The following is a 20,805-nucleotide window of genomic DNA, read 5'->3' as shown; positions in this document are numbered from 1 at the left end:
TTACCTATATTGAACAATCATTTTGTGAAAATCGACCATCTTATTTCCCTTTTATTACTAAAGCAGGGTGACCAGATGATTGCATGTTATCTGTACACCCCTTCTTAGTTTTGGGTATTAGCTGGCGCTAGAAGCCAAATGTTTTGCCTTAGAAGATCAGATAGGAGTGAAGGACACACAGCTTGTCTGTGTTTGGCATTTTGCTGACTCAATTGACTGCCTATTGCCAGGCCAATCTCTATGGGCATTCCCACGCACTACCTACCCTTCCCCACCCAAAACACATCCTTCTGAAACCTATTTGAATTAGCTCTGTCTAGCAGAAACATCAAACGTTATGCTGTGTATATAGGGCCTGCCAGTGTTATTTTTATCTGAGAATGGCTCAGTTGCAGCCTTCGGTGTAATAAAGATACCATCACTGAGTGTGCCTTCAGCTGCTCGATTTATAAGCAATACGTCTCCTCGCATCTGTTCCTTGCATTGAAGTTTTGTTAAAAAAAGCACTGGCAAAGCCAACACTTTTGGCTTGTCTATAGGATAGACATTTGGCACACACTGACATCATATGGCCAGGTACTCGCATCATTTTCCAGCTGTTATCATCGTATTGCCAGGTACTAGGGCCTGGTAAATGCTGAGCCCTTGTCCATACAAAAGCCAAAACGAATGGTTTTGCCAATGCTTGTTTTTGTCCTGATGAAGGTCCCCTACTAGCCATAGCCATAAGACACTAATCTCGAAGTGGACGCAAACACAGCGTGTCGACAGACAACCAATTAGATATAAATGTCACATTAAATATAACAATCTCATTAGTGTCTTCAAATGCGTCCATTGATTTGCAGTGAAGTCTATTATTTGTATTTATAAGGTTTATATAGAATAATGAAATTGAAGCATATTTACAAACGTGAAACAAACCAATGAAACAATATGTAGAACAATTTACCTAGGTAGTAGAAAGGTGAAGGGAGAGGTGAGGAGTAAGGGAAGAGAAGAGAGTGTCAAGATGGGCAGTATAGATGAAGTTTCCAGGGGCCTAGGAGGAGGCATAAGAGGGAAAGGAGAGGTAGGAAAGGTGGGTAGGAGGGAGAATTGGGAAATAAGAGAAGTGAAGGAGGTCAGGGCAGGGGATGGAGAAGAGGAGATTTCAGGGAGCCACGGATTTAATCGTGCCAAGAGATTTCAAACTGTTATGCTAAACAGTTGGCACGATGATGCACACATAGGTTCCCGTGGTATTTGAATGATATGAAGTGTTGAGATTTTGTTTGTTTACATAGTTTTGTTGTAAAATAAAATATGTAATTTTGTAATAGGTGTGCTGACATATTAGGCATTGTTTGATTAGCCTTAAGTTTGTGTGTTTTTAAGAAAGTTAGGGTTGATCCAGCTTATCCCAGAATGATGGATTAAAGGAGGCTTGCAGGCCCTCTCTATTAAAGAAAGATCATTGAATCATTCAGTAACAAAACACTGAGGTAATGTGGGTTTTTAGGTTGTATATGTGTATTCATTATCTTGCGTACTTCTAACGTAAACACACAGCGTTAATAGATTGTAAGTAATAACCAGACAATTTGGGCTTAGCTAACAATTAGCCAACGGAGAAAGCTTTACGTATAACAAATTTGTGGAGTCCATTTGCATAGAATACATTAATTTGAGACCAACATTAATGTGATTTGCTTCACAGATGTCACCCCAGTTTGGATTTTAGTTTCTCAAGTAACGTTGGTGCTCGCCACGTATTGTATACTATGATAGCTTTGCATATACACTGTCTTAGACTATGTGCTTCCAAAATGGCATCTCATGTGAGCCTACACAGACTTCCAAACCTTCCAACACTACCCAGCAGGGGAATGTCAGAAAGGCAAGTGGACAAGGATCATCTGGTCTTGAGAGGAGTATGCCTCGTTCCTCATGCATACCCAATGCAGAGTAGGGGGGCTGTGGAAGGCAACAGCGCAATACAAAACCTGTGAGGCCGAGGAGAGAACGAATGAGCAATCTCCCACCGACCCGTTGCACAAGCTTCCTGCAGGTTTGCCCCTACCATGTTGGGATGGTCCATTGTGCAGACATACTGGGAAAGGAAGCATTGACGATGATAGCCAGGCACTAGAGTACAGAGAGATGGGCATGGTTGAAGGCAGCAACAAGGTGCGGTTTAATAGACCAAGCACTAGCGGGCCAATAATTCGCAGTATTACGGCAGGCTGGTGCGATATTAATGATGCAGGGAGGCAAATGACCGGGGCCATGCACCGCCTTTACTCCTGCTAAAATTACATTGCCAACTTGTGGTGGTGTTCAGCTGTAGATTCCTAACAGCCCAGCTGAGAGCAGTTCACCAACTTGTGAAACACACTAGGGAAAAACACAGGCTTGGTGAACAAACCTAGAGTGCATAGAGCACTCCCAAAAAATGATTTCTTTTTGTCACCTCAAACTGGTGTTTGTCCCCCATACTGGAGCGCTCAAAGGTTCTCGCATATACTGTGGTGATAGCTACCTACACTAGGCCCGCAATAAATGTCGGTCTGGCAGAGAAACAGGTGGACAGTTGGGGTGACTATGCATACTATTAACACATACAAAAATTTTATTCCAGGGTCGCTGCCATATGGGTTGCAAGAGATGCAGGCTTTAGAATTCTCACCCTTTCAGATCATGGATCTGTGGGATTATGTTGAGCAGATTCCCCTGGAGTAGGTTGAGTAGAATTTCCACAGTAGATCAACAGGAATGATGTGTGTAATCACTAAATGGTGGCATCAATTTGTGGATATCAATGGTGATGGGGCAACATTCTCATTAGTTACCAGGGATGTGATGAAAGCGGTTTTTGGTCACAGCACAGAGGATACAATGGCATGCTGAAATTGGACATAAGGTGCAAGGATCAGAATCCACAAAAATGGGTCTGGGCCAGGTTAGGGGAGCCTGGTAAGTAACAGACCCATTTACACCCACTCCTTAACAGTAAAACAGAGTGTGTACCACCTCCTGAAAACGACACTGTGGTATTTTGAACAGGGAAACGGAAATGGGATCCCTCTCGCCAATTAAATTTAGTACTTGGCAAGGGGGCATTTATATGAAAATTAGGAAGGCAAATGGGGTGATATTGTGGAGTTCAGTCTTTAATACACTTTTTATTCTTTTGGTCTCTGACACAAACTCCAAATCCATCCCTCATCTCCAGTTTATCTAGGTTTAAAGTCAATGGGCCTCATTACGAGTCCGGCAGTAATCGCGGTGGTAAAACCGCCTGGTTACCGCCGGCCTCGTATTACCATTCCGCCTCCATGATTCCTGGAATTACCGGGGCATTACAACCCCGGTTTTTCGGGAATCACGGAGGCGGAATGGTGTTAATCCCCATTCCCATTGAGTCCTAAGGGACTCTATGGGAATGGGGATCATGGAAACACCGGCAGCATCTCGTAATGCTGCCGGTGTTTCCTCGGCCGCCTGCAGGCGGGCGGTGTTAAACCTGCCAGGTCAGACCTGGCGGGAACATCACCTCCCGCCTGCAGGACTCGGGATCAGGCGGTCCGGAAACAACGGTGGCGGTGGGTTTACCGCCACCGTTATTTCCAGACCGCCTGAGTTATAATGAGGTCCAATGTTTTGAATGTAGTGGCAGCATGGCCTGTGCCATTCTTACTATGGAAAGAGATTGGCGCTTTCCTTTTTTAAATCACAATTCTGTCCTTGTATCCTCGATAGTGCTGTTTGTTGGGTTATATTATTCATGTTTGGGCCAATACACAAGCCATGAGTGATTACATAATGGACTGGTTAAGCAGGCGTCCGATTGGTGCAAACGCCTGCCTTTTATCATTTGTGTATGGAAAATGGGAGCTTCCATGTGCTAATTTAGTCCTTTCTGAATAAATATATAAAATATGCATTTAAAATGTTTGTTCACCAAGCCTGTGTTTTTCCCTAGTGTTTTGGATGCAAACATTTCTAAATAAAAATGAATCGTATTATTCCTGCTGCATGTTACCTCTGTTCCACTAAATGTTCCCATTGGAGCACCACTTCTCTGCCGCCTATTAGGGCGCCTTTCCCCAATAGATGGCACTTCAAAGCCAAATAAGTTACTACGTGAGGAGTTAACGTCACTACTACTGAGTAGAGTCTTATTAAATATGCTGCCTGCGATTGTGAACATATTGAAACTAATAATGTGCTTCTCCTTTTATGTTAATAGGTGACTGCTCCAGAAATGCAAAAACAATGATTGTTCGATTCTCTGGACTATCGTAGTGAAAAGCTTCATTGTTGGAATATGCAATTTCCAAGCATCTTAGAAGTGCGAAAATTTTGGGTCCAGTTGCCTTTTCAGAGTATTTAGGAACTGGGCTGCGAAGCCTGTTCATACATGATGGCTTCCATCCATGCAACCACTCCTTGGTAACATCCAGTAACCAAGCCTGTTCAGTCTGTAAATCCTGGGGGAGAGGTATATCTAGCATGAAAATGACAATGTGTTATGTGCAGTAAAGAAAGCATTTTTCATTTGAGCTCTGAATTTGGAAAAGGTTAATTGAAAAGGTTCCTCTTACGAGAAAAAGGGGGAGCTTGCTATCCACCAGAGAACACATACAGAAACCTTATGAGTGCACTGAATGTGGTAAAGGGTTTGCTACAAAGCAAGAGCTTACTGTCCACCAGAGAACGCATAAAGGTGAGAAGCCTTATGAGTGCATTGAATGTGGAAAAGGATTTGCTCAGAAAGGAAAACCTATTAGGCACCAGAGAACACATACAGGAGAGAAGCCTTATGAGTGCACTGAATGTGGGAAAGGGTTTGCTACAAAGCAAGAGCTTACTAGCCACCAGAGAACACATACAGGTGGGAAGCCTTATGAGTGCATTGAATGTGGAAAAGGATTTGCTTGGAAAGGAAAACTTACAATCCACCAGAGAACACATACAGGTGAGAAGCCTCATGAGTGCACTGAATGTGGGAAAGGGTTTCCTCAGATCAGAGGTTTTATTATCCACCAGAGAACACATACAGGTGAGACGCCTTATGAGTTCACTGAATGTGGGAAAGGGTTTGCTACAAAGCAAGCGTTTACTGTCCACCAGAGACGCATACAGGTGTGTGAAGCCTTATGAGTGCATTAAATGTGGAAAAGGATTTGCTTGGAAAGGAAAACTTACAATCCACCAGAGAACACATACAGGTGAGAAGCCTCATGAGTGCATTGAACTTGGAAAAGGGTTTGCTACAAAGCAAGAGCTTACTATCCACCAGAGCATGCATACAGGTGAGAAGCCTTATGAGTGCACTGCATGTGGACATGGCTTTGCTTGGAAAGAACATCTTATTAATCACCAGATAACACATACAGGTGAGAACCCTTATGAGTGCACTGAATATGGCAAAGGGTTTGCTACAAAGGGATTTCTTAGTAAGCACCAGAGAACACATACAGGTGGGAAACCTTAAGAATGCATTGAATGTGGGAAAGGGTTTGCTTGGAAGGGACATCTTATTAGCCACCAGAGAACACATGCAGGTACAAAAAAATGCATAACTGTGTTGTCTGGGAACTGGTTTCGTCATAAGGTACGTCTTATTTACCAGCACTGAATCAAAAATTGTCACATTTGTATACTCCCTTTTTGCAGTGATTCTTAATGGCCCCTCTTCAACTTTTCTCTTTCATGCAAACGCTTGGTAACTCTGCTGTGTAGTAGAATAGGACCTCATTACGAGGTTGGCGGTAGCCGTCCCTGTGTGGCATGCATGGCTACCGCCACCAGCGAATGGGCAATTACTGTCCCATTACGAGTTGAATGGGCCGGTAATTGCGGGTGGCGTTGTTGGGCAGAATGGAGATGGGGAGCATGGATGCACCGTTCACACCGTACTGCCAAAGTTATAATGAGGCCCATAGTCTTGATTCTAAAATAAATAAATGGGTGTGTCTCTAACTTATAACATTGTTCATGTGCTTACCAGTACATACTAATTACTATGAATGGAACTGGATAGCTGGTCTCTGGCATGCTCACGTTTAGTCATGAATGAGGAAAAAGGAACAGAGGTCATGGGATCGTGGTTCCACTACTTACACTGGCCTCATTGTCTTTTCTGGTGCAAAGCGCATAGAGGCACAGAGCCGTGCCGAGCTCCCTGATGGCAGAAATGTTTCTAGGGAACAGCTGCATTGGGATATTGATATCATAAATGAGTAAACTGTGTCAGGAAGGAATACATTAGAAATGCCTCTACTGGTACACCCCCATAAAGTAATTTTACTTTCAACATCAACACATAGGGATTAAAATACTCCAAATTTCTATTATTTGGAGCCCTCCTGAGTAATAAAAATGGAGAAGGCTATATTCTCATATGACAGTTAGACTGAGCTTGGCACAACACGTTTGCAAAGACTTTTGCAAAGGGAAAACATGGATAATGGCATCCATAAAACTGGAATCTCCAATATTACTCTAGAAGCCTGTTTCCAAGAAATGCATGCCTCGCCAGGAGTGCCATCCTCGCTGAATGCTGCAGTGTTTCCACTGTTTGTAGCATGTTCTACAGTTTCCTTTTCTCCTCAGGATCTCCTGTACTGTATTACACTATTGCCTTTCTCTGTTGGAGCATGTAGGATTAGTAGATGGTTCCCTAACCTGGGATCGACATGTGGGCGTGTGATTACACAAGGGAGGGTGCATGCCCACTATTAAAGCACTAACTTAAAAGAAATTGGATTGATGAGCAGGGCACAGAGAAGATGTCAAATTATGTGGACATGTATTTTAGAAAAGCGACATTTTGTGAATAGAGTAGAAAGCACAAATGGAATAGAAATATGCACTGTGTTGTGAGACAATAAATGTCATGCAAATTTGGAAATGAAATTGTGTCTTTCTGTCTGAAATGAGAGTTGTGGGTGTAATGATATCACAGCTGTTCTCTAAATTCCAAGAAGGAATAGTGGACATAAATGTTTATAAAATAAAGCTGGTCTTGGATAAACTAACATGTCTAATGTAAGTGTCTCCCACCTGGATTCATACACTGAGTGAAATGCTGATGAAATGAATATTGAGCTTCAGCTATTATGTCAATGTGTTCACATTAAAAATAAATTGTTAGTAATTCCATTTGTATTAAATCTTTTTCCCTGACTTTTTGTGTAAACTGCATCCTGAAACAGAGGCGATTCATTTGTCTTAATTAGTGAGACCACCTCTATTCCAGATTTATGCTAGAATGTATTTGTTTTATTTTTGGGTTTGTAGAGCAAGCTACAGCCCACAGGCATTGAGGCGCTATAAGGACATGTAAGAGAGCTTGCTTGAGGGTTACAGGAGTGCACCCCATGGAGAAATGCGTAATACAATTTGCTTGTTTACAGGCTAATAAGTTACTTTACAGAACAAACAGTAAATGAGCGACGGGAAGAACACAGATAGAAGAATGCATAGCATGATGGGATGGGCCATTCAGACAAATAGCCTGGTTTTGAAGCTGCATGAGAATCAATCATCCTGATCGGGGCAGGGAGGGTGTTCCAAAATTTTGCGGCCATGGTTGGGAAACTGGAACCCCCAGCATGTATTCTACGTGTGGGAGGTGCAGTGATACAATTGGCATAGGCAGACCTAGATGGTCTGGAGGAGGTCTGTTTGGTGATCGTGTGTGCTAAGAAGGGGCGTGCCAGGCCATGAAGACATTTATGTGTGAGGGCCAGTCTTTTGAAGACAATCCTTTCCTTGACAGATAGCCAGTGTACCTGCCTCCTGACCCCAGAAATGTTGCCCCTGCGTGAAATGCCTGTTGCAGCCCTTAAGGCATTGTTGTGAGCTATTTCGAGTTTAGCCAGATTCTTCTGGGATGTCCCAACAAAGAGGGCTTCATAGTCCAGCCTTGAACCAAGAGATGAACATTGTGGGAGGTGGTAATGACAGAGGAGGTGAGTTAAGGGGGTGGGAAAGAGGTGATCATGGTGGGAGGTGGTAGTGACGGAGGAGGTGGGGTAAAGAGAAGGAGGTGGTGATGGGTTCAGTGGATGGGTGGGAAAGAGTTGATCATGTAGGGAGCTGATCGTGACTGGGGAGGTGGGGTAACGTGAAGGAGGTGGTAATGGTTTCAGTGGATGGGTGGGAAAGAGGTGAATATGGTGGGAGGTGGTAGTGACGGAAGAGGTGGGGTAAAGAGAAGGAGGTGGTGATGGGTTCAGTGGATGGGTGGGAAAGAGGTGAACATGGTGGGAGGTGGTAGTGACGGAGGATGTGGGATAAGGAGGAGGTGGTGCTTGTGTTCAAATTTGCAGGGTGTGCCCTTCCATACCTTAACCCTCATCGGCATTATAGAAAAAATGACGGAAATTAGTGTTTACAAATCAATGGATTGATACAAAATTGTGTAATCAATCCAGTCAAGTAAACCCGCACTCTACATTTGCTGTATTTGTATAAACATTTGCTAGCATGACCTGCCACTTTCCTTACAACAAAAGCGATGGATGAACTTTATTTTCCATAGGATTGCGCTAACTGTGGAGTCCAGAATGATACAGGGACATAAGTTAGACTGGCTGAAGACTTTTGTTATAACACCAACTGGGTTGGGAAAAGGCCCTGCTGTCCCTGCATTAGCGAAGTATCCCTACCTAAACTCAAAACTAGGGATCCGCCTGTGTCCGAAGTCCAAAACCAAGCCATCCTGTGTCCAAAGTACTATTCTGACCCTCGCACTCTAAACAAATGAATTCTAAGGTCAAAAGGATTATGTCTTTGGCCTTCAGTGTTTTTTAATTGTTCAAAAGAAAGGAAACCTGTAGAACTCCCACAAAAAATAAGTCTTTCAAGTCTGGGCATCCTTGCTCCAGAGGTTCTTCCATTCCCCTGGATTCTTCATCCCTTTTTTTGGGTTACAAATATAGATTTCCCCCCCCCCCCTTGCCGTGGCGGACGTGGCGTTTAACGGCCCACCAGCCTGAGCGTTGCAGGCCCGAGCTGTGGGGCGTTAAACCTGGCTATGGATAGCTTTTTTTGTTGTTTTTTCCTGATGGGGGGGATGACTCTGCGTGAGCGCATCTCTTGACGGAGAAAAAAAAATGACATACAAAATGACATCTGCCCTAATAATGGAAGATGGATTAGGTTCCTTTCGGATGACAGCAGCCATTGAAAATATGTATTTTAGAAAAATCTCGCCAGGGAAAGGTGGATTCTGATTGGTCGTAGGCACATTTTTTTTGGCACAGAAGGAGCAGATGTCTCTATTAGAGAGTGGAGTTCTTAGGACTGGTGTGAGCGTGATCATTTTTCTGGAGGTGCGAGATAGTGGTTTTAGCTTCTCGCTTGCCATGGGAGGAGTATTTATCAACAGACCTAAAGAATCAGGCATGTTCGATTTCAAGGAGTACAAACGGTGTAGCATATACTCTTGTTGTCCCTCTCTTTAATTCACAACTTTCTTTCCCAAGGCACAAAATTCCCAATACACACCACAAAGACAGTTCCTACTACTACTTCTGATAGAATGAGTTAGTGAAATCTGGCAACACCCTGTATAAGTAGCTGTTTGAAAAAGGCGCAGAGCAGCAGCAAAGCAGCACAGCAGCAAAGCGGATAAGCAGTACTTGAAAGGTACTTGCTAGGTGCGCGCGCGTGCACAATATATAGTACGCCTCAAAAGGGGTGTGTCACTTGCCCCAATGCCTACAGAAAAACAAGGAAAAAGGTGCTGTAAGTAAAATTTCCTTAGTGTAAATTGTAGGCAATAATGTCCTTTCAATTTGTTCACCTTCTGGGGCAGTTAGTTTCAATGTAAAAGTCCAATAGTCTCGAGGATTGCAGCCGCCGTTTAAACGCACAGTCTCACTGTGGCACTTGAAAGGTACTTGCAAGGTGCGATTCTATTCTCAAAGTCTGGATTGTCCAACCCAGAAACGTGTTGGTTTTTAATTCTGAATTGTGGGATCTCCTCCCTTTCCATTATTCGCTGAACTAGTTTCTCATTAATAAAACTCCTTTCTTGCTCAAGCGCTAACAGGGCTTTTATCAATTCAGAATGACCGTTTAAACCAATATGGATCCATGGCTGTTCATCACCCATGTGTATTTCAGAAAGGGTTGTAATATGTTTTCCTGTTGTCACCTCAGGGATAGTATTTTGCTTGTACTTCTCTTCTTTTAAGTAAAAGCGTAATGTATGCTCATCTATTTCAGTCTGCCATTTTTTCCTAAGATCCAAATCAATCTCCATGGATTGTTTCTCTTTTTCACTTCGCATTTCACCCTGTCGCATCAGGATGACGGTGACACTAGGCACACAACCATTTTGAAGACACACTTCCACTGCATCATTTGATTTAGCAACAGTATGGCATTTGCTTACACTGTTGTTTTGTGACTTTGTTTTCTTAGGCCTCAATAGTTTTTTTTGTTAGAGACCACAGGACTCTATTTACCCCATCAATGAGGGGTGACAAGATCTTCAGGCAATCTATTCCCATCAAGAATGGGATTTCACTGATAGATGTGATTAACACTTCCTGTCTCATTCTGTGTTTTCCTATCTTTATGTTAACCTCAGTGACACCTTCGATAGATATCTCCTCACCATTGACATTATGTACTGGGCCTTCATTTTGTCTGTCGATGTGATTTTGTGAGGATCACCCTTCAGTGATACTTTTTACCAACTCTTTGGATATAATTGTGGCCTTTGACCTGTGTCAATCATTGCAAATGTATGGCACTTCTCCTCCGCAGTAATGGAAGCATAATACCTGTCGTCAACTTCTTCTAATACACACAAAAAGTGAGAATTTTTGATGATTCAGGACCCACTTTTTTGCTAAGCACAGGGGCAAGTGAAAGGATATCTTTCCCTCCTTTTTGCCCATTTCACTTTGAGAAACTTTGTTTATCTCCCCATGTTCAGAAGTCATCTGGAGTGTAGCCACTGTTCGTCCTCCATCCGGGGACCATCAATGTTCACACTGCATTCCTTTGACTGAGCATCCTTACAAAAATCATGCGGTGACTTATCCTTTGTTGCTCAGGATGTTCATCTCCCTCTGATGCGGTTACTGTATCTTAATCTCGTGAAATAGGTGTGGCCCAAAGTACTCCTCGGGTGATCGATCTGTACCCTCTTTTTTGGTACTCATTTTTTCTGTCAGCATTTTATAGGCATTTTGAGCATCTAGGGAGGATGTTTTACCAGTCAAGCCTACTCCTTCATCACTTGTCTTATCATGGCATGTGATGTCTTTTTTGAATCTGCCTCTTTGCTCTTTTGGAGTTTCTTGTTCATTTTCTCCTTTCCCTTTTTCATTTGCACACACTTCGATAGTCTGGTTCAATGCTAAATTAAACCAACTCCCCTTTTTATGTGCATTTGCATCCCCTACCTCATTCTCATGTGTCGTCATCTTCATGTTTAAGTCAGCAAGCAACTCGGGGCCATTACACAAGACTGGTTCATGGGATTCTGTACCTTTATCATTGCAGGATCTATAAGTACTTAGTAACTTATTATCAGAAGGCGCTAGATCGCTCCTGCAATGTTCTGCCCCCTCATTTGATGGCAGTTTTTGAACTGCACAGAGCTTTCCTATTTGTTCAGACAGCATCTTAACTTGGGCATCAATGCATTGAAATCTGTCCATTTCTCTAGCATCTTCTCTTGGCAGTCTAGGCTGGTACTGGTTACTTTCGCCCTGGTTGAATCTGTTCTGGTATCTCTCGGGAGATTGATTTCTATTTGAGTTATTCCTGAACTCTTGATTCATGGGAGGTGGGGAGCGGGGTGTAACCATTCTTTGGTTGTGATCCACTGGTGGTGGTGATTGATTATAATGGCGTGGGCCATAGTACATGTTTTGTGGTAACTGTCCCCTATGCTGATTTCCATTTTCAATTAACCGATCCATGTATCGTGGTCTGTCCCGATTGACATATACCATGGTATTGGGGTCAAAACTGCGTTGTGCTCCCAATGTCTGGTATGGACCATTGTTTCTTTGATCTTGATTTTGTCTTTGATTGTTATTTATGCCTGACATAGCGGGTCGGTACCCCCCCACCCCCGGGTCTGTCTCCCATATACCTTGGACTAATGTAAGTCTCGCTATTGCTCGAATCATGTGACTGGAAAATCAGCATTTGGGATGGTGGCCTCAGTGGAGCGCCTCTCTGATCAGATGTCATATTATTTCTGACTTGAGTTTGGGCTGATTCAAGTGGCATTTTTGCAGATCTGATTTCCATTACTGTTGCTGAGGAGTCGTTAGATTTTGTCTCTTTAATTCTATCTCTCTCTCTCCACTCTGACAATATTTGACTTCATATAGTTTGGTCCCTTGTTCTACAATCCACTCCGGTGACTTCTCGCGATCAAACATGTGAATTAACTGTGATATAATGTCTTTCTGTAAGCCATAAAAGTAGGCAGTCTTAAATTTAGTTGAATTAGGACTAAAGGATACATCAAAGCTAGAGAAAGCCCTTTTTAAATCTTGGAGACATTGACGAGGCGATACATTTGGCTTGGCTGTCATGGTATATGCGGCTTTCTTTGCATCCTGCAATGACTGATATAGTGAAAAATGATGTCTAACCTCTTTTTCAAATTCTGCCCATGACCTGTTTCTTGTTCATTTAAGCCCTGGATAATGCACTGTTCCCAGGTGGTCCTCTATGCAGCAATCACCTCCCTTTTTGAATTTTTTAATTAGGGCCTTGATTGATTTCATTATTTTGATAGGGCTACTTGGCACTGTATTTGGAGTTGCATTATTCTGTTGTGCGCGCACCCAGCAGAGTACCATATGAGTACTGACTGCAGTACCTGCACACCTGGCTGCCAGTTTCAGCGCCGCTCGAGGATCGAGGGTTTTTCTCCATTTTCCATCTCTACTGCCACTCTGGTACAAGCACTGAACTTTCTACATGATTCTATACTATAACAGATGTTATTCTGAACTTCAACAACCGGATTGTAACTAAATATATATGTTTTTTACTTTGTAGATGACAAGCCACGCCCCCAACTTCCCATGGCTTGACAAATACAGAGACGTGCATGCACCCAGCAGAGTACCAGACGAGTACTGACTGCTGACCGCGGCGCAGCGAGTCAGCGTGTAACTCTACTAGTAAGAACCTTTTTCTATCTTATTCTTTCTTTTTTCTTTTTTACCTCTATCAGAGTAGACTGAGGCAATAGAATTGTATTGTGATATTATGTAAATCAACTTTATAAATAATTTCCTAAATTCATTTTTTTTTTTTTTTTAATTAAAGTTTGATAATTGACTGGTGTTGTGCTACCACTTACCAACATCTGCTATAGTACATTGTAGTGCGGAGGCGCGATCATGAATCGCTTAACTTCAGGGATGCCCCGGGTCCCAAGTCTATTAACGAGCAATACCTCAAATAAGTCCCCAAGTAATATTGGCGCCCCTAAACCAGCAATTCTATCAACAACAAAAAAAATCTTGGCTTCTCGCCAGACATACGCCAGTTTTTGGCAACTCTGCATTCTGACTGTGATATTAACAATATGCCGGCCAACATGGAATTACTTGACCATCTTCATAAAAACTCTGATAAACATACAATGTTCTTGTCTGATAAAACTATGCAGCGCTGTGCATCGTTTTCCTCAAGCCCCGCAAGTAATGCTTCTTTCCATACTTCTACTTATTTACCAGAATTCACTATGGAAGCACAACAAATTACATCTGAATTATTGGCTGAAGCCACAAATCAAAAATCGCTTTACTCTGATATTGTAACTCCTGATATAATTAAACCTTTGCCTATAATACAAACAGTGGCAATTGATCCTTGCTTGCCTCAAGCTCCTTGCTTCCTCTACACAAAATTTTGATGCGAATAATTTGAATCAATTACCGATTCCAAATGAAGTAACAAATGCTTCGAACGCTTCGGTACCTATTAAGACACCTGAGCCCTATAAAACAGATGTTCCTGATTATATCATCTCCCCAAATGAGGTGACAACTATTCCGAACACTTCTGCTCTCCCCAAGACACCGGAGCTCTATACAACAGATGCTCCAGACGACATCATTTCCCTAAATGAATCTCCTTCTTCCTTTGTTGCTTCGTTTTCCAAACCGACAGCATGTCCATCGTTTGGCTTTCCTTCTGTTAACAATCCTTCACTGGACGCTGCTTTAACAGCTATTAACACAACTATTTTTTCACTAGTTAAGCTTTTTGAAGTGTTGGACCATAGATCGACAGGTCAGCAAGATTCTTTATCTCTTTTGCACAATAAAATAGACTGGATTGCAGCCTCAAGTATCAAGTGTACTTCTCCTGTGGAAAGAAATGAGCTTCAATCTGTGATGCCTTTGGAGAGTTCTGGCCCTGAATTACTAAGTGAAGATGTACATTCACACCTTGACTCATTTCCAGCAATTAACGAAGATGATTTAATTATAAATTCCCCTGATGTGCAAATTGTTGAAAAACCTCTATATGAAGCTTTCAGTAAATCGGCTCAAATCTCCAAAAGAAGGAGAGGAAATCACAAAATCTAAATTTCTCTGCTAGAAATCCTGATATTGAACAAAGACCAACAAAAAAATCTCCGAAAAATAAAAAGAGCCAAAAAGCTAAAACAAAAAAGTTTCTTGCAAATTTAGCATCTGGGGATAAATTGTCTCATGATCTATCGAATCAGGATTTGGAAGAGCCAAATAAATGCCCTTTGCCTCCAAGTGCTGTTACATCGACTCTGTCTTCAGTTCCAGAAATATCTGAAAGTAAGAAGCCAATTCATCCTCAACCAAGCTGCACTGTAAGTGAAGATTCAAATGCAGTTGAGTCTAATGACATTCAAGATGAGCTTATGAATATGTCTGTGTACCCTAATGGTTCAGTTACTGAAGTTGTTCACCGCGGTTTACATAATCCTACATCTAACAAACAACAAGGGCTAACTACATTTCGTGTTAATTTTGGTACTAACTCCATAGCCGTCGAGTCCCTTGGTCAAAGGTGGAAAGACTTGCAAGCAAACTGTCTATGTCTGCAGGATAGGACCGATCAGTTAGATACCCCTATGGTGGGCAGTCATAATGTCGACAGTCAAAATGTCGACAGTCAAAATTTCGAAAAATAAATGTCGAAAAAAATAATGTCGACAAACAATAATGTCGACATTTTTTCGATATTTTTTCGAAATTTTGTATTTATTGTATGAATAAATAAATAAATATATATAACTAAGATATGTTGAGTATGAGGGGTGGGGGATTTGGGGGGTGGCAAGGGGTCTTGGGTGAGAGGGGTTGGAGGGACATCCCCATAGTAAATGATACTCTTTTTATTTATTTAATTATTGAATAAATAAATAAATATATAATTACTATGTGTTGAGAATGAGGGTGAGAGGGTGGTTGGGGGGGTGTGTGGGGGTGGCAGGGGGGTGTTGGGTGAGGGGGGGTTGGGGGGACCCCCCCATAGTAAATTAAACTCTTTTTGGTTATTTATTTATTGAAAAAATAAATAAATAAATATATAATTAGAATGTGTTGAGTATGAGGGGTGAGAGGGTGGTTGGGGGGTGTGGGGGGGTGGCAGGGGGTTGTTGGGTGAGGGGGGTTTGGGGGGGACCCCTCCCAATAGTAAATAATACTCTTTTTGGTTATTTATTTATTGAAAAAATAAATAAATATATAATTGGAATGTGTTGAGTATGAGGGGTGGGAGGGTGGTGGTGGGGGGTGTGGGGGAGGGGTGGCAGGGGGGTGTTGGGTGAGGTGTTGATACTTCTAAGTGACATTTTTTTTGTCGACATTTTTTTTTTCTAAAAAATGACTTTTTACATTATAAGTATAGGATGTCGACATTTTTGTTTTCGAAATTTTTTTGTCGACATTATGACTATAAACCTACCCCTATATTAACCAATCTTAAATATTGTGGAGATGTATCACAAAAAGGCTTAATCTCAGAGCAACCTTTGGCAAATACGGATATTATCCATGATGAGCATAGGCCAGACATATATCTTCCAAATCCTTCAATGCTAAGAGACGAATGTTTGCAGATGACAATGCTTGATAGGATACACTTGGATCCATTCCCAAAACGTAAGACTATAATACATATATTGAATACAATACCTACACTATCCCAAGTTAACTCAAATGACATTGCTTCCCTATGGTACCCAATTCCAGCACAACAAGATGTCAGTGCGATTGATGTGGACTCGGTAATTGTTAAAAACCTTATCTGGAATGAAAGATAGGAACTGTACAACAGAGGGTTAAAGATTGAAGCCTTCTTTCCTCCTCCTAAGATTGACAAAACTATGTCCAAAAATGCTAATTCAAATATACCACATGCGCTCAATACTGAATTGACTTGCTGTATGTGTCAACAGAAAAAGGCCCAAATCAAGGCCCTCCACCATCCAAATGGGACTGGCTTAAACATGACAAAAATGTCAAAAGCTTTCAACTAAATCACTAGACTAACCCTCCTAAACTATCTCATTCCTGCACTCTGGCATCATGGAACACAAGAGGGTTTTCACACTTATTATCCACCAATAAATCGAATCTCAATTCTTATGACGTAGTTCTACTCCAGGAAACCTGGCTACAAACTAGTCCCTGTTGGATTGATCATCACCTTACCATTGTTCCGGCCTCTAAGCCAACTAAAGGGCGTCCTGCTGCTGGCCTCTTGGTTGCTGTCCGGAATGATAGCCAGCTTACTCTTAAAGCTTGGCCATCACCTGACAGTGGAATTCAGGTTGCTCAATTATCAATGACAAATCACTCATCCTTTCTTTCCCTCTTGTTTGATACTCAATGTCTATTGGAATCCGCTTTCTCCTTCTGAGTTTCGATTTGTGGATGAAATGGAAAATGTGTTAAATCAGGCTTTATCCATTCCCAGTATTAGAACAGTGATTATCTCTGGTGATTTTAATTTAAATTGCTTGAGCACGAAGAGAAAGTACAATTCAAGATCCTATAAGTGGTCCAAGCTTATTGAAGAAAGAAAGATGTCTATGTTAAATGGATCCTTCTCTACCGATACTCCACCCAAACCAACGTGGGAAAGACACAATAGTAGTTCTATATTAGACTATGTTTTCGTATCTGTTGAGGCCATCCCCTTAATAATATCATTTAAGGTATTAATGACCAAACTCAGCGATCATAACATCCTAGAAGTCTCTTGGTCACCCCATGAGGTTAGAAGTCAGGATTACTATAACTTGACAATTGAAACAAATAATGAAGGTAACCGTCTCAAATGGTATCCTTCGCAGATAGCTAAATTGGAGAAAAAAATATTTGAATTAGCAAATGATAATTCTACTATAGATAATGTGTTTTATAGTGACTGCATTCAAATTTTAAATCAGGAAACAACTATACTACCACGTACGATATATTCACACAAATACCCGCGATTAACACAGGTAGCAAATTTAAAGAAAGCAATGAATAAGGAATTGAGATCCATAACTGCAAAGTCATGTAAAAATATCAAGAATCAAATAAGAAACCTCTATAAAAATCTAATTAAACAACTCTTGTACAATTATAATCAGGATAGAGCTGAAACTATGTTAAAGCGTTAGTCTCCAAGTCTACTGGAGAGATCTGGAAAGTTCTAAATTCCACGCCTCGTAATGCCCAAAGATCTATTTTGCTAAATCCTATTGATGAGTCATCATGGTCAATCCATTTTGAGTCACTGTTACAAGAAGCAAATCAGAACTGGGATTTACAACTTATACCGAATCCTCGTTTATCTGACCTTGTATTTGACGAAGTAGACATTTTACTGCTAATTAAAAAACTAACTTAATCTCGAGCTCCTGGACCTGATTTACTCACAAACGCTATCTTAAAGAAAAATCCAGAACTGTGGGCTAATGTCTTAAAATCTATTTTTACGAGAGTCATCGATGCAAACCAAATACCTGTGTCATGGCAACAAGCAATTATTATTCTGATATTCAAAAAAGGAAACAGATCAGACCATGTGAACTATAGACCGATAGCCCTGTTCGATGCTCCAGGGAAAATTTTTGCTAAACTTATTCTTAGAGACTTCTCTAAATGGCTGAATAAAGAACGACATTTCGACATCAATCAATCTGGTTTTGTGGCTGGTATCGGCACTGTTTTAAATCTTTTCATTTTATCAGTATTAAAATATTAAGCGATTTTAACCAAACAACTGGTTTTTATGGCTTTTATAGATTTTAAACAAGCTTTTGACTCATTGTCTAGAGTAGTTTTATAGAAGAAACTCAGAGATATTAATTGTCCTACATACATTAGATTCTTAATTACTACATTTTACTCTGACACTTCTATAAGAATCAAGCTTACATCGAATGGACTATTATCAGAGCCAATTAGAACAAACTCTGGTTTAAAACAAGGATGTACTTTTGTGGCAATTCTATTTAATCTGTATATTAATGATATTTGTACTGTTTTTAATTCTGTACTATCCTTTCCTCCAAAAATCAATGTCTGCGATATGTCATATTTATTATACGCTGATGATCTGGTGGTAATAGACAGAACCCATATTGGGCTACATAGGAAATGAACAGCACTTTATGAGTATACATCAAAAAACGAAATAATAATCAATACCTCAAAATCTAATATTATGATGTTTCACCATGGTCGTTTGCCAGCCAAAACAAATTTTACCTGGAAACTAGGAAACTGTAACCTAGATATGATTAAAGAATATAAATATCTTGGTGTTAATGTTAATTCGCACTTGCTTGACTTACCGTATCAAGATGAAATTGCTTGCACAATTAAACTGCTTGCGATTCAAGGGAAAGCACTTCCAAAAAACTATGGAAACTGTTCAATCATACCAGCAAGAATATTCTATCTACAGAAAGTGGTCCCAATAATAACTTATGGTAGTCAAACTAAAATTAATCCAAAAGGTGTAAAATGGGACTATATCGAGGGCCTATTCTGGAAACATATTTTACCAATACCAGTATGTACTCCTATCGCCCTCATTAGATTCAAACTAGGTCTTGTGTCACTAAATGCTACAGTCTCTTGGTTTATGTTATCTCTGTACCGAAAATGCCTAATTGCCACTGATTTAGATATGAACTTATTTCCAGTTCTAAAAAATGCTCTTGAGAAACCACTATATAAACCACTATAACAATGGAAAAACCGCTGTTTGTCAATTCTCAATGATGCTGAGATATCTCTAGATTTGTTACTAAATTTTCCTGACAAAGCCAAATTGAAACTTTGGAGAAGTGATTGGATCAGTACTATCAAACATATTAGTGCATATCAGGCTTACAAAAAAGGTGCCTTTCAATTACGAGCAGTCAATGTGCTTCCACAGTATCTAATCAAATTCCCTGAGAGAAAATATGCCGATGCATTCCTACGGTTTAGGTTTAACTTAATACCTACAAAAGATAAAATAGCTTCCCTTAACCACTTGGTTCCTCTATCTAGAATATGCTCTTATTGTAATGAAAGTGATGCTATCGAAACTACAAGACACCTTCTGGTTGAATGTCCAGCACTTTTGGATATTACAACTCGGTATCTATATAAACATTTTAAATACAGATTGTTAATATCAAAAGATGAATTATGGGACTCAATTTTTAATACTGCTAACACTTCTTTGATTATCGTTATTATTGAATTCCTGAAAGAGCTTAAATTGTTATCACTAGATTAACAATATTTTTATAACCATGAGTAATTAAGTTATAATTACATATATAATTAAATGACTTTTTCTTCCGATTATTGTGAATTGATATTATTAATTATTAATTCTCAAATTGGATTTTATACAAATAACAAGTTTTATGTCTAGAAATGCAGTCTAATAATCAATTAATTTTGAATGTGTTTTGATATTATGCTATTTAAGGATGTTCAGTGATTCTAATTGTTTATGAAATATTCTCTTATCTTGTGTAAATTCGAGTTGAATGATAAAGCCAAAAGTGAAATGTAAAATAATTGATAAAGTTGTAAACTCAGCTAAAACAATAAATACATTAAAAAAAATATTCGGTTGTTCATTCTTCTTTTCAGGTGTATGGGACTGGTGGCAACCCCCAATGGGTGAGACAAACCTCCCGAATGCGTTACAACCAGGCCCAGCCACCTGTATAGCCACTGGGACATTATTCCCCCGTGTAGAAATTGGGCTAACCTCAATCCCATTGAATGTGGCGTCTTGTTGCTTTTCCTGAGATCTGAAATTGCACGTTTGCTTTTCCAAATCTTTGAACTTTTTTTGAAGCCAGTCTACCTCCTGACACAGGTCATTATTTCCATCGCCCAATTTATTAATCTCATCCTGCATCTCACTTATTTTCATTTGGCATTGATTAAACTCCCTATTCTTTCTGTCCTTCTCTTGGAACATTTTAGCTATCTCTTGTTCAGTAGCTTGGATCTCACCTTCCTTCTCCATGCTGTCCCTCTGGAGAGTTTGCATCTCTAAGATAACATCATCTTTATCTTGCCTAATGTCGCTTACCAACCCTTTCACGTCTTAGTTATTGCTCGCTGTCTTCTAATTGTTTCCTTCTCTGAGACACTTGTGTCTCTAATTCTTGGCATTTTGACTGCATTTCTTTTTGACATAACTCTTATTCAGATTTTAGATTTTTCTCCTGCTCAGCAGCTTCATCTAATTTGATCTGTAATCTGCTAATTATCTCAGCATCATTTTCCTGCATCCGTAAAGATCGATTCACAATGA

General features: G+C 40.5%; 1 protein-coding gene, 1 long non-coding RNA gene and 1 pseudogene across 2 annotated transcripts in view; 2 read left to right on the top strand and 1 right to left on the bottom strand.

The window, feature by feature from the left end:
• LOC138498520 (zinc finger protein 268-like) overlaps positions 1-20,805 on the bottom strand; it is a 274,979-nt gene that overhangs the window by 137,087 nt on the left and 117,087 nt on the right. The gene's annotated exons all lie outside the window — the stretch shown is intronic.
• The window catches only part of LOC138498526 (uncharacterized), a 62,860-nt gene that overhangs the window by 34,505 nt on the left and 7,550 nt on the right, over positions 1-20,805 (top strand). Inside the window, exon 2 of the long non-coding RNA XR_011278731.1 lies at positions 13,036-13,160. This is a non-coding gene — a long non-coding RNA (uncharacterized lncRNA). The remainder of the gene's footprint in view (positions 1-13,035; positions 13,161-20,805) is intronic.
• On the top strand, positions 4,561-7,111 carry LOC138498743 (zinc finger protein 432-like; annotated as a pseudogene).

Source organism: Ambystoma mexicanum, chromosome 5q (genome assembly GCF_040938575.1).
Source record: "Ambystoma mexicanum isolate Mex_15411 chromosome 5q, UKY_AmexF1_1, whole genome shotgun sequence".
NCBI classification, from domain to species: Eukaryota; Metazoa; Chordata; class Amphibia; order Caudata; family Ambystomatidae; genus Ambystoma; species Ambystoma mexicanum.
Note: the sequence above shows the minus strand (reverse complement) of the source record. Positions and strands in the feature narration are given on the sequence as shown.